The following is a 13,002-nucleotide window of genomic DNA, read 5'->3' as shown; positions in this document are numbered from 1 at the left end:
CGTCAGCCTCTCGAGGCACCGCATCAGTGCTCTAGCCCTCTGCATCACCCACGCTGGCCCTCTGAGGCACTGCGCAGCTCCTCACTGCCTTTGCGTGAGCGCTGGCTGGCTGTGCGTGAACCCTTGGCTTCTTCTGCGTCCCTCTCTCCAGCTACTACGCTAATCCTCCCAGTGCTATCTCTGCCTCTCTGCTTCTGTATTTACTGCCCCTCAGCTGCAACTTTGATCATTCTCTCAACTTTCTCAGCAAACCCAGCGCCAGAAAGTCAAAATCTTGATCTCTTGGTGTGTTCTCCAAGTGACCCTCAAGCCTCCTCTTATACTTTTCTCGTTGACAAATCAACGGATGAGATTAAGTCCCTAATCAATGACTAATATTAGATCTGGCTTGATCCATGACTTTTGGACCATTCTAACACAGTTTTATATTAATTCACATTAATATTTTATTTTCCCTATGTTTAGATTTAGGGACTCCATTAAAAATATTAATTATTTTAATATCTCCCAAATTGTTTAGAATCTGCCCAAACCCTTTTTGGGTATTGGATATCTCATGTGCCTTAGCCTCTCCACCAATTTTTGTGGCTAGAGCACATCTGATGTTACCCCAAATCAACAATTTGGTGCTTGGAAGAGGCCTTGATCTAGGGTTTTTGGTTTGGATTTCTCATTTGAAGCTATTTCTATAAGAAGAGAAGATTTCTGACTGAGTTTTCCCCTAAGAGGGGTTTTGTCTTGGCTGGGAGCCTACATCTTTTCAAAATTCATTTGTTGACGTGTTTCGTACCAGCAAGTGTGGTTCATCACCGGGACAAGATGAACCACACTTGCTGGTTCGAAACGCGTCAACAAATGAATTTTGATGTGATTATCGCCGAAAATAATTCTCAAAAAACTTGATATGGATCACAAAAGCCTTGATTCAATAGCCTACATCTTTCGTTCATTGTTTTATGGTTTGGTATTTGTTTGATAAAAGATAACATAATAATAATAATAAGAAGAAGTTAATATAATATCACAAGCAATTATCAAGTAAGAGAAATCACCCTAAGTGCTGCCATATAGATTTCTCAACATGGTATCAGAGCTAAGGTGAAGAAGGAAGAGGCAGCTTGGAGATCACTCTTGAGGATATAAGAAGAGGACATGTGTTCTAATCATCTTGGAAGGACATAAGAAAGGACACAAGAGAGTCACAAGGAAGAACATAAGGAAGAATGCAAGGAGAAGCTCTAAGGAAAGAAGGTTCATCATTCATCTTGAAGGAAGGCTACTAGACTAAGAGGCTCTTGTTTACAAGAGATCATCTTGAGAAAAGACTTTTGAAGACATCTTGGAACATCTTGAAAGAAGCATCTTGGAAGATCTTTTGAGGACTTTGGAAGACATCATTTGCAAGGTAGAAGGAAGAAATTTTCTCTCTCTTTAATTGGAAGCTCTTGATTATAGGTCATTATCTTGAAGAAGGATCTCTCTCTCTTGAAAGATCTTCTAGAAAGTCTTTGAAGAAAACAAGAATCTTGGGACCATCATTAAAGTAAGTTTGAAGAAATATCAAGTACCTTTGGAGCATCATTAAAGAAGGCTTAAGAAGTGACAAGCACCTTGGGAATATCATCAAAGCAAGAAGGATACCTCTTGAAGGCATCAAGGAATATCATCTTCAAGTATCTATTGACAAGCGTAGTTGCAGAACTAAGCAAGAATAAGACTGAAGAATGGACAAAGTACTTTAAAAGTGAAGTGAGGATTAAAAGGATTTTGTAGTGTCCTTTCCTAAATTATTTTGGAACATGATTAATTTCTACATTTTAGGGCCAATTTTGGAGGAGATGGGGCCCATTCAATTTTATTAGGAAACTTAGGAGTTAGAAGTAAGTTATTTTGGTTTTATTAGTAGCATATGGGGGCCACCCACACAAGGAAAATACACACTCCCTAAGCCAATAGTTCAAATTGCATGAGAGGGAAAATCGATGGCTTAGTGAGGGACCCATGAAGGAGGGAAAATGGAGGGAAAAAGGCTCCACGAAATCTATAAAAGGAAGGCAACACTCCTCATTCCATCAACTTTTGGCATATTGATTTCTCTTTGGTTTCTCAAGTTGCTTAGCCGGGTCACTTGCCATTCAGCACGAGTTCTTCGAGCGAAGAGATCACCCTTTCTTCGGGGGACTTCGAGTGCCACCCTAGGAAGGTTTTTCTTCATTTTTCCAAAGAAGGGATTTCGTTGTGATTTCCAGCAGTTGCATTCATCTTCTAGTGGTGCGTATTACTAGGGAGAGCACCTTAAGGAGCGTGAGCTAGATGAGGATGTTATGCTCGATGAGCTGCTTGTGGGGGAGCAGATAGATGCGCAGGCAACCAACAAAGTTACAGTGCTTCCAGACAATAACTCTCTTCAATATTACGTAGATGGGGCCTGTAGTATTGTTAGGTTACCTCTGCACGTTGGGGGGAGATTAGCTAGGTTACCTAGACAGGTTGTATATGATGACCGGGCTAGTGAGACGAGGCGACATAAGTTGCGTAGGGTGCAACACTCGCATGATGGACTTGTTATGTAGTCGGGGACTCTTGCATTTGATCCCTCTCATGGGGTTGGGTGGCAAGAGATATTGAGTTGGTACTTGATAGGGTTGACTAGGTTTTTGGATACATCCATGATCAGGAGCATAGTTCAGCAGGGGCCATGGTTTTCCATAGGGGCTTGAGGGCTGGATCATCATTGGGATCCAGGTGGGAGTCCCAACCACTCCATGAATTGGGTTGGACATGGTATTAGCAGGATGGTAGATCCAATGATTGGACTCACCCCCATTCTCATATTCCCACCAGAGTTTTGGACAACACCCGTGACAGGTCGAGCAGACAGAGGAGCAGGCAGACTCCATGAGTTGTCTTAGCATGTTGGCCGTATGTGGGGGCATAGGATGATCAGTGTACCTTGGTAGGAGTTTGTCGGAGGGGGTGGCATTTTTAGGCTACTAGACAGTGCCTTGTATGGAGTTGGGGATTCCTCACACTTGTGTAGGGCACGAAGGACACAAAGGAGCAGAGCAATAGTGGCATCACTAATAGTCCCTAGAGAGATTCACTTCTTGGGCCCCTTAGGGAGAATTTGGAGGGGAGATCCCCTCATCGGAGAGCATGGTGATACGACGATGGAGGTGATAATACTGGTCGGGTGTGGGTCGACACACATGGACATAGCATTAGGCCATCACATCGAGGGATGGGTAGGAGCATCTAGCGTGGCGCAGTGGTTTGCGGATGGGCCTGGAGATGCATGGGGGTGTGCCTTAGTATGTTGGACTGCGTTGAGGAGTAGGAGTACCTCACATCACATTGAGTACATGTGGGGAGTGACAGGTGCAGTGACACAGGAGGGACATGGGACGATACAAGATGGTATAGCTCTAGTCGGGGGTATCCAATGGTGTATAGGGACAGGTTGCGATATACCGTGGCATGTCGAGGAGTGCGGTGATACTGGGTGGTATGCAGTGGCAGAAGATGCGGTGCAGCGGGCGCTTGGAGCGTTACCTCCAAGGAGATTTATGGATAGAGGCAGTAGGTGTACCATTAGATGCAGCTCACCTAGGATCGATGAGGACATGGTTGAGCATCTGGTGACACCATGTTTAACGGAGACAGGGCTTTGAGGGGGTTGTCAGCAGATCCGAGGCAGTGATAGGGACATCTGTAGGATTACTCTTGAGCATTTTGGCAGACTCTTGATCATAGCCTTTGGGACATACCCACCCATCCTCCTTCGGTGTCGCTTATAGTCACAAAGTGTTTGGTTGTTGCCCCTTGACACTCTCCATTAAGGCAATAGGGCATGGGAGGCTCACCCTAGGTAGTTGGATGAGACACCGCATGTCATGGGCTAGTGGGAGACTCTCTAGTTGAGACACTTTGTAGGTGCACGAGTTGACGACTACAGGCTTAGGGATGGCATGGTGGATTGTCGAGGTAGCATATGTTCCAACCCTAGGCTCACACTTGGGGAGGTGACCGAGAGGGAGTTGTATGGTGCTTTTCCAGCTGGACAACTCGAGACATTAGGTGAGCATGAGGTGCGGGGAATGGTAGCCCTTGTTGGCAGGATGATGCTTAGGGTTCTGGAAGGACCCGAGCACTTCATTAGGAGTTGGGACAATAGATCTTGCTGTATGATTTGGCAGGCATGAAGCAGTTGGTTATTCACAACATAGGTTCTTGATGCTTGGTGCCTACCTATTGGATACCTACATGAGTCGGAAATAGGGCACAAAGGAGTCCCAACGGCTAGTAGCATATCACAACGACAGGAAGAGAGGATTGGGGGTTGTGGACCTCCATTATGGTTATGGGATCCAGGGATCCAGTGGATTGGTGGGATACTCCACTCCTCAGTGAGCTGGGCAAGATAATAGGCGAGTTGAGTCATTCACAGGCAGACATGTGGGGAATCACCAAAACCCTCACCATAGGGAAAGGTAGATTGTTGCTTAGGATTGGGGCTAGCGATGGAGAGATAGGCGATGGCACTATTTCGTTGCTTTGGCAGGTTGGGCCTAACCTTGATCATCGCATAGATTGTGGCCGAGGCCTATGCAAGAGGAGGCTCTGGTACGAGCATGCTAGACAATTAGTGATGACCAGGGTTTCGCGGGGTCAGCAGGACAATTTCTTACTGCATTGGGCATGGGACCCTAGTGTCACAGTAATTAGCGGTTCAGCTACCCATAGGGGTGAGTTGGTTTCTATAGGGGAGTGTCATCCAGATTCTCCATCGGGTTTTAGTGATTCGTTGAGGGTGTGGGAGACTTCATCAACATGGCAGGATGCCCAACGAGAAGATTTCAGGAGGAGCCCATGTAGGAGAGGCTTCATTCTCATAGGGATTGAGTTGTATCTTTAGGGGCCCACAATCTGAGTGAATCGGGTGGACTATTCGGTAGGGCAGCTTCATGAGGATTTGGACATAGTTTTACATCGTCGCGATGCTCTACTTATTGGCGGTAGACAGAGGGGTTCTAATGCCCATATCTGGCAGGATCATGAGGATTTGGACATAGTTTTACATCGTCGCGATGCTCTACTTATTGGCGGTAGACAGAGGGGTTCTAACGCCCATATCTGGCAAGGGGGGCTTCACATTGATCAGGTTGGCTTGGGATCCTGGTATCGAGGGACTCCTTCACTATAGGATAGCACAATGATCAGGGACAATCCAATGGCACATTTGGGACCCTGGTGAAGGTTATAGTGACAGTGGGGGTCCGCAGTCAGAGAGGGCACTTGTTTAAGCATTGCTTGAGGACAAGCAATTTGTCGTGCATTGGAGGAACTTGTCGGATGAGGATGCCACCTAGGAGGGTGAACACATATGTGAGAATCCAACATTGAAGTTGCTTGGGGACAAGCAACATTTGGGAGGGGAGAACTGTAATGTCCCTTCCTAAATTATTTTGGAACAAGATTAATTTCTACATTTTGGGGCCAATTTTGTAGGAATTGGGGCCCATTCAATTTTATTAGGAAACTTAGGAGTTAGAAGTAAGTTATTTTTGTTTTATTAGTAGCATATGCGGGCCACCCACACAAGGAAAATATGCATTCCCTAAGACAATAGTTCGAATTGCATGAGAGGGAAAATCAATGGCTTAGTGAGGGACTCGTGGAGGGAAAATGGAGGGAAAAAGGCTACACGAAATCTATAAAAGGAAGGCAACACTCTTCATTTCATCATCTTTTGGCATACTGATTTCTCTTTGGTTGCTCGAGCTGCTTAGTTGAGTCACTTGCTATTCAACACGAGTTCTTCAAGCGAAGAGCTCACCCTTTCTTCGGGGGACTTCGAGTGCCACCCTAGGAAGGTTTTTCTTCATTCTTCCAGAGGAGGGATTTCGTTGTGATTTCCAGCAGTTGCATTCATCTTCTGGTGGTGCGTATTACTAGAGGATGCAGTGAAGAGGAGGTCGAGTTTGCTTGTGGTGGCTTGCCGTGGAGTTTGGTTGGGAGATTTTCCAGAGAGGAGGCCTAAGAGATTTGCTGTCATCTTGGAGAGTTTGGGAGCTGGAGGAGAGTGCTTCTTTGCAGTGTGATTTTCGCACTTCCTGGGCCAGCACAGAGGCAACACTTGGTGCACATGTGGGAGGTAGAGTATCAGTCTTTGAGGCTGAAATTTGCCGGGGAAGTTAAGGGAAGCATTTGTGGAGGAGATTGCTTCATTTTCAGAGCTTGGGAGGAGGATTTTGTTGGTGTCCCTTGCAGGCCGTATTCTTGAGCAGTTTGGAGGGCGTGGGGCATATTGGAGGTTGATTTTGGAAGGTCAAAATCGGCCAAACCATTTCTGGGTTTTTTCTGGGTTTTGTGAGAGGAGTCTGTGGTTAAAATTTCAGAATTTTCTGGGTGATATTCGGGTATGAAATCCTCATTCTTATAACAAGGCGAATTGCCAGTAGCTGGGGAATTTGCACCAATTTATGGGTTCGACTTTGGCTTGGAGATAAGCCAAACCCTTTTTGGGTTTTTGACAAGGATCCCAGATATGAAGTTTCAGCATTTTCTGAGCACTAGAGATGGGGTTTCTTGCAGTTCCTTTCCAGCTAGCAGTGCAGTTTCTGGGGACAACACAAAGCATTAGAGAAGCAGTCATTTCCAGCTTCGAGATTATTGTTTTATCACCTACGTCCTATAAAGCTTGCCCCTGAGGCAAGCCCAGGTGCATTTGTACATATTATTGTACTTGCTCCATTTCATTAATAAAATGGCTCAGCTGGTCCTCACTTCTGGAGTTTTAATGAGCATTTGCTGATTGTTTTAATTTCCTCTGTCACAAATCGATTTTGTTTTGCATCACTATTTATTTAAGTTTGGAACATTACAAATTCTCATTGAATCCATCAAGGGTCATCTAAGTCTAGTTATGAAGAAGTATAAAGTCACATATGAAAAGTCTCAAGCCTTTGCTACTAAAGGAAAGAAGTAGAAGAAAGGAAGGTTTGGAAAGTTTAAACCTCATCAAAAGAATAAATTTTGAGGAAGACAAGATATGTCCAAAATGAAATGCTATGGATGTAATTGTGTTAAGAATCCTCAAAATAGAATGAACAATAAGAAACAAGGGATGGAGCTCACACAACTGTAGATAGAAAAGAAACTGAAAAGAAGCTGATGTTTGTAGATCGCAAGGATCTCTTTTATTGAAGTCTCATGAAATCATGGATAGAAGTATATGGCATTAAAATAGTTCGAATACATATAGACAGTTGCATTGGAAGTAATCATCTAGCAAGAATAGAATGTTTTGGACCTCTTGACCATGTACATGTCAACAGTTCAAGAATTAGGGTACAAAGCAGTGGACAATTTTTTCCAAAGATCATCATCATCATTCAACATAATTTTTATCATTGCAAACCCAATTTCTGCAAGTTTATTGTAAATGATTCTAGTATGACTTTTTAGCCATGTAATAACACCTAAGTAAGCCTATGATTCTTCTCAAAAGATTTCATTCTAGGGAGTTTGTTAACCTCCCCAAATTATGTGTGTTTATAAACACGGATAATCCACAAAGTTTTTCTCCCAGATTTTTTTTGTTTTTTTGTTTTTTATTTTATATATGGTGGTTCATGGACAGTGGTGGCCGCTACATCCACGAGAAAATCCGGGTAGATCAACCCCCAAGGGAATCACAAATCTTGCCGGCAAAACTAGCAAGGCCTAACCCTAAAGGTGTCAAGGAGAATTGACCCTGTGACCTCCCGATAGGCAAGGTACTTAGAAATGGGAATTTGACCAGTTGAGATAACCCTTGGTGTTTTTTCTCACAGATATACCCCAAAGCTAGGGTGGAATTCTTTGACAAGGTCTTAGGTCAATCCTAGTGTTTATCAAATCTATGTATTTTTCATACTAGATCATGTGTCTTGTTGCAGAATTGGGTAGAGTCTTGAGGGTCTATGTCAATGTGTATTTCCCCTTTTAAGGGTTGATAATGTAATTTTTTGATGTAAAAGTGTATCTAGGAATAATTTAGTGCATGGTTACTCATATTTAGACACCATGGCTAAATTATTTTATTATAGATACACTTAGAGGGGGGAAAAGATATTTATTCCCCTCTTGAGTCTTTTAATTAATTTTTTTTGGCAAAAAATAAAAAATAATAATTAGCTAGAGAATTAATTATTTTTGAGTCAAAAAATTAATTTGAGAGAAATAAATTCTCTCCAAGTGGAAAATCATAAAAAAATCGTGGGTTAAAAAAGAATTAAATTTTAAAGGTCCTCCACCAAGGGAAAAATGAAAATTTTGAGAGAAATTGACCCCTTGGACCTAGGTGGTCAAGTCAAATTGAATTTTTTGAGGACAAAAGTCCAAAATATTAACTTTTCAATAAAGAAAAAAATAATTTTAAGAAAAAATCGAGTTTTTCCTCAAAAGTAAAAAAATAAGAAATCGACGGAGGAGATCAAGTTATTTCAAGTAAAGATCGATGGATGAGATTATTTTGATGAGGATCAACCCAACTAGCCATTATTTTCCACTTGGAGGGGTTTTCTTCTCTCATTTTCTATATAAGGAAGCTATCAAGCTCCTCATTTCATCTTTGGATGATGTAACGATTATCTGATGTACTGAGCAAGGCTCTGCTGGAATTTCTTTGCACTTAATAAAAAGTCTTTGGGGTTCAATTCAAGGTGTCTCTCGCTTGTTGATCTGTGGTATGTGCTGGATGTTTTATTGATATGCTTTGAACTATTATAATGTTGATTATTATTTCAATTGTTAGTAGTAGGAACATCTATTGGTACATGTATCTTTCCTTAGGTGTTGGGCTAGAGTAAGCACTCCAGGTTTAGGGGATTTGGTAGGTACCTCCAAGTCCATAGATCCTTTGTGTTGATCAAATACCTTTTGATTTAATAATATATCATTTGAAGTGCATTGAGATACAAGTTGCTCCAACCCTTGACTTCCAAGTTCACAGACTATGAAGGGATCACACCCTTGTTTGGCTTCAAGTCTTAATCTAATGAATTTCCTATGTAGGAGGGCTTTGGAAAAATCTATTTTTTTTTCTCAATATCCTCAAATTTATTTACTTGTGCCATAAAGTATTAATATGTTGATGACAACAAATTTTATTTTGTAAATATTTGTAAAATTATTTTTCCACTAGCCCTTGTATTTTTTATACTAACCTTTTATTTTTGTATCACTGTTGGGGTTTTGGGGTTTTTTTGTATATATTGGGTTCTTGGATCTCCATTTCTCATTTTTGTAGGTACATTGGTTCAAGGATTTGAAGAGATTTTGATTTTGGGAAGCCATTAGCCTCACCTAGCCTAGACGACTAGGGTTTTGAGGGTTTCTAAGCCCTTTGAGCAAGCCGTCCAAGCTGAAGGAAGAAATCGTTGGGGTTTTGAGGGCTGATCTAGGCCCTAGAGGGTAAGGTCTAAGCCATTCCAAGCCCTTGTTACTCAACGTGTAGCTCAGAAAGGAGGACAACAACCCTTGGAGCCAATTTTGTAGTGATTTTTGAGGTAAAAATTTAAATTTTTGTGTTTGCAGGGGTTTCGTGAGGATTTGAAGGCTCTTGGAGGTTAGCCGTAAGGGCTTTAAGGTCTTTAAGGCCTAGCCACAGCCCCTAGAAGGTCTATTTTGCTAGGCCGCAGCCCATAAGGGGCCTCATTCCCTTAGCCGCAACCCTTAGGAGGACCCTTTACCCTTTCTGTGGGCCTTAGAGGCCTTTTTATGTGTAGCCGCAGGCCTTAGAGGGCTTCTAGTCCTAGGATAAAGGCCGATTTGGCCTTGAAACTCTACATCGCAACCCTTTTGGGCCATTTTTCCCTTTATTGCAGGCTTGTGTCAGCTTATTTGTGGGATTTTATAGTTGATTTTGACACTAATCCTTGTTTTGCAGGCCTAGGTAAGGGTTTTCATGCTAATAGTTTGTGGTTGCAGGCTTAGGTGAAGTTGGGCAAGGGTTTGAAGTGGATTGCATCATTGTCTTGCCATTGATCCTTAGTATTCTTGGACTAACAAGTGGTTTTGTAGGTCTTTGCATTCATTGAGGTCAACTAGCCATCCAACAAGGCCCTAGGGGTCAAGGGTTTGCTCTCTCACCCTATTATCTTCCTCACTGTTTATTGTTCATAACTAAAGAACTCTCATAACAATAGCATAAATCTGATCTAAACCCATTAATAACCCTAAGAAAATTTCTCACTTAAGGTATACTCATTGCACATTAATCTAATAAGGCTAATCAACTCATGTGCTTGTCTTTTGTGCCTCATCTAAGTGATTTTGGAAGTCTGGCTTGTAATTTCTGAATTCTGATATAAGCATTTTGAGGTCTGATATATATTTGCGGCAATGGTTAAAGAACACCTAAAGAGGCTCTAAAACTCATAAATAACTCATCTTTAACCCTAGAGGCTGTGAAAATTCCTAAATCCAGAATTCCTACTGCAGCAAACTGATGTTACTTCTCCTACTTGTTAATCCATACAAGTCATTTACTGTGTTCTACGGTAAATATCGAAGTAAATACAATTGTAGCATTCACTATTTAAAATAATATGCTGAAACAAGAAACTGAATAGGAAAAAGATACAACACATCTACATAGTTATTTTTGGACAAATGTCCCCGGAAAAACCCAATGCGGGAAAACCGGTGCAACAACTCTAAGGGTTTTATTATTATGCAGTAGTAATTTTTGAATACCACTTCTGGATGCCTTGTCGACAATCCAGTTATAGAGAATATCACTTATAGAGATCTGTGAGATTACCTCACACTATCACTGGAAATCCTAGTTGATCCAACCCCTGAATGACAGACCCTGGTTGCCTCTGCAATGCCTCTGCGTAGTCTCTGCATCAACCCAACGTCAAACCCTATGGGGACATCGTCACTCCTTTAGCTGATCAATTTGCTGCCTAGGAACTTTGATTTTTGCCTCCCCGGCTCCCGGTTTCTGCAATCGATTCCTTTGGCAAATTTTCAGACTTCCTCTCAGCTTTTGTGCTGCTTCTGTGTGGCCCTACGTGGCTCTGCGTCAACCCCTCTACCTTTGCACTGCTACTGCTGGATCTCCCTTTGTCTTCTCTGCTGAGTATTCTCCGATCAGGAAATATTTCCCTTCGAATACTATCCCTCCCCCTCACTGCAAAAACTCACTTAGAATTTTTGACCAGCAGCTGCTCTGCTTCAAAAATTCAATCTTCTGAACTCTCTCTGTGTTTTTTCCAAGTGCCCATCAAACCTTCTCTTATAATCCTCTCGTTGATCAATCAACGATGCAGATCAATGGCTAAGATCATATTGACTTGATCTCTGCGTTCTTCTAGAAGTTTCACCCGTATTTTAGATTAATACCCTTTAATTATTTTAATTTCCTAAGTTTAGACTTAGGGTCCCATTAAAAATAATTAATTATTTTGATAAAATTGTCTCCGGGCGGAATTTCCCAAAACGATTTTTGGGTATTGGAGAATACATGTGTCTAAGCCTCCCTACAAAATTTGAGACTTAGAGCACATCCGATGCTACCAGAAATAAACACTCCCTCTTAACGAGGAATGTGCTCTAGCAATGCAACCTGCTGAAGCATCACTCTGTTCTGTAACATCTCTTTCTGTGCTACTAATGTCTGACATCCTGTCCACCAACTACTGCGCAAATGATACATCTGTACTGCTGTTGACCCTGCCACTGTCAACATTGCATCCGTACTGCAACTCTCTCTTAATTCTGCATCCATGCTGCTGCTGGCACTGTCACTGTCAACTTCATCTACACTGCAACCTTCTCCAACTACTACTGCTACTGCTTCAGCAACGGAAATGCATCCCGAATTACTGAACTGGTGTTCACTATGATGCATCTCACTGCTCGAGTTTGACTGCTGCTAGTCTCTACGCTGACCCTCTAAAGCCTTTACGCTATTGCTGACCTCTTCTTTGTGCCATCTGCACTACTGCTAACTCTGCTTCGCACTATCCAATCTCTGGTGCTACTAGCTACCGCAACTGTCACTCTGACACTCCTTTGTATCAACTGGCCCAGTCCATCCTACTACTTCTGTTCTAGGCTCCCATAGCAAGGAATTGATCCAAGAGGTGGGCTCCTCAAGGATCCTGACCATCTGTAGCTTCTTCAAACTACAGCACTAAATAAACCTGCCTCCCTCCTGAAGGTATTGCGGTTGTCATGGCAAATTCATCCTCCTCGATCTTCACGGTTGCAACCTTCGGATCATGCTTCTCATCTTTGTCCTTCTTCCCGAGAGGACACTGTGTTGCATAGTGACCGAATTCACCACACCTGAAGCATGTGATCTTCAAAACATCTTTCTTCTTCTTTCGTTGCTCTTGTTGCCCCTTGGATGCGAGGGCTGCATTCTCATCCTCCTCCTTGGGCTTCGACCCACTGCTGCTTCTTCCATCAGGTTTACACTTGACCAAGTCCCTCCTCAGCTCCTCTTGCTTAAGAGCCACCCACATCTCATCCCAGTTTGGCAAAGTCGCCCTGTCTAGGATGCTTTGGACAAAGACTTGCCACTCCTTAGATACTGAATTTAGGGCTAGTCTTATCATCTCGAAACCTTGAGGTGTTGACCCCACAACTTCCAATTCATCTTGGGTCTCCTGAAGCTTCGTGAGGAACGGATCAATGTGTTCCCCCTTCTGCATCTGCGTAGATCTCATCTTTTTCTCCAAGTACATCTTCCGTTGCTCAGAAGATCCTTGATACAATGTCGACAATGCATCCCACATCTCCTTGGCAGTGTTTCTGCCAGCTATGTGACAGACTATATGATCCTTCACTCTATCGAGGATCATTCTTTTTGTCTTCGCCATTTCTCCCTTGTACTTCTTGAGCTGATCTGGATCTATGGGCTTAGCTACCATGCTGTCAACGTAGACTTTGAGAAAATGCTCATCCAAAAGGCATGACATCCTTGCCTTCCAGATCACATAGTTG

Source organism: Pinus tabuliformis, chromosome 3_2, assembly GCF_031772625.1.
Source record: "Pinus tabuliformis cultivar Carrire ecotype Pingquan chromosome 3_2, CPIR1, whole genome shotgun sequence".
In the NCBI taxonomy this organism is placed as follows: domain Eukaryota; kingdom Viridiplantae; phylum Streptophyta; class Pinopsida; order Pinales; family Pinaceae; genus Pinus; species Pinus tabuliformis.
Note: the sequence above shows the minus strand (reverse complement) of the source record.